We start from the raw sequence: 2475 nt of genomic DNA on the forward strand, positions 1-2475 counted from the left end.
TGCACCAATTATCTTAGTTTATTCATTTTCTGTAAACCTAGGTTACTAGTTTTCTATTTAAACAACTTTTAGAGACTTATCTTGTAACTCATGACATTTTCATATCTGAATTACATACTTTTTGACGGCATGAGTCTCTAAACTTCATTGTTGGGGGTGAGGAGCTCTGCAGCGTCTCGATGATTTAATACAATTCCTTTGTTTTCCATTCAAACATGCTTGTTCTTATCTAAGATGTTCATTTGCGCTTAATTATGGAGAAGGTGATGATCCGTGACACTCATCACCTTCCTCAATCCATGAACGTGTGCCTGACAACCACCTCCGTTCTACATCAGATTGAATGAATATCTCTTAGATTCCTTAATCAGAATCTTCGTGGTATAAGCCGGATTGATGGCGGCATTCATGAGAATCCGGAAAGTCTAAACCTTGTCTGTGGTATTCCGAGTAGGATTCTGGGATTGGATGACTGTGACGTGCTTCAAACTCTTGAAGGTTGGGCGTTAGTGACAGACGCAAAAGAATCAATGGATTCTATTCCAACCTGATTGAGAACCGACAGATGATTAGCCGTGCTGTGACAGAGCATAGGAATGTTTTCACTGAGAGGATGGGAAGTAGCCACTGACAACGGTGACACCCTACATAGAGCTTGCCATAGAAGGAGCCTTGCGTGTATTGAAGGATTTCAAGGAAGAGTTGAAGTCAAAGGACAAAGCATCTCCAAAACTCCAACATATTCCTCATTACTGCACAACAAGTAACGCTATTATTCTCTATTATTTTCTCTTACAATTTTAAATACTTTGACTTCTTACAATTAAATCCAAATAACCTTTTTGACCTCCTAACTAAGATTAATAAAATAAACATTGATTGCTTCAAACCAATAATCTCCGTGGGATCGACCCTTACTCACGTAAGGTATTACTTGGACGACCCAGTGCACTTGCTGGTCAGTTGTGCGAATCACAAATTCGTGCACCATTTAGTTGATTATGTTTGGGCCAGAGCCCAAGGTTGATTATGTTTGGGCCTGAGGTTGAGGTTAATTATGTTTGGACCGGGGCCGAGGTTTGATTATTATATTGGGTAGGACGTCGTGACTTGATTCTGTTCTGGGTCAGGGGATTGCGTTTGATTATATTATGGCGTATTATTGATTTTTGGAGTTTTTTTTCTTATAATTTAAAGAAAAGAACTTTTAAATTTGGATAAGTAAATGTCGGGGTTTTTTTTTCAAAATATTCATAAGATAACGATAATCACTGAGTTTGAAAATAGTTTTCTTATTAAATATCTTCTTATAACAAATTTTGAAAATCCGTGGTGAGATCATGTGGTTAGGTTCTCACCCCTTACAGATTTTTCTTTTCAGAAAATGGACGAAGAAGTTTATGAAGAGTTGTTGAGTTTAGTTTATACGATATGGATGTATTAATTTAGTTATTATTATTCTTCCCTCGCCATTAGTATTATAATTTTGTAAGAGGGATAGGAGTTGTATGAGTTGTATGTATATAATATGTATAAGTTACTTGAGTAATAAGTTATGTATATTGGTATATGCTTGTTTGTTTTCAAGATAAAGTAATTTTTCCATTTTTTTTCAAAGGAAACAGCAGTACGGTTTCGAGTCAAAGGCTCCTATTATATTATTAAGTATATGAAGTCATCATAATACTTCTTGCTATCAGATTGGCACAGTCGGAAGCATGTCATTCTGCTAGTGAGGGTATTACAATCTTTTTTTCTTGTCTTACATTCTTATAATTCTTCTTGTTTAAAACAAGAAAAAGAGAAAAAAATAAAAAAAAGAATACATAATATTGCAAAAAATCACTAGGAAGACGAAGAGAAAAAGAAAAGAAAAATGCAGCAACTGTATGTAGAGGAGAAAGAACGCAAAAAAAAGGAGTGCGAAGAAAAAGAAGAAGCGCGCGATGTTGCCGGGAGTTGGAACGATTTACACGCTCTTACTAATAAAATTGATTTTTGTTAAGTTTGATCCAATATAATTAAAGGAAGAAGGGACAAAAGTACACCTGAAAGTTCACACGCTAGACACGATTACACTTTAATCATTTAATGAGTCACGCGTGCACACCATTTATACACTCCGACGAACACATTTACCCTTTTGGCCATCGGCGTGTGGCGTCGTTAAATGAATGAAGTGTAATTGTATCCAGCGTGTGAACTTTCAGGTGTATTTTTGTCCCTTCTTCCTTAAGAAAATAAACACGAAAAATACTGTGTCTGCCAGAGTGTATAAATAGTGTGCACTCATGACTCATTAAATAATTGAAGTGTAATCGTGTCTAGCATATGAACTTTCAAGTAAACTTTTGTCCCTTCTTCCAATAAATTTGGTTGTAAAAAAAAACTTAAATATGTAGTAAAATTGTACATCTTATAGGCAGTAAATTACCATAGTATGGAAGAACATTACTAGATTGTTGCAGGTCCAAC

Source organism: Arachis duranensis, chromosome 4 (assembly GCF_000817695.3).
Source record: "Arachis duranensis cultivar V14167 chromosome 4, aradu.V14167.gnm2.J7QH, whole genome shotgun sequence".
In the NCBI taxonomy this organism is placed as follows: Eukaryota; Viridiplantae; Streptophyta; class Magnoliopsida; order Fabales; family Fabaceae; genus Arachis; species Arachis duranensis.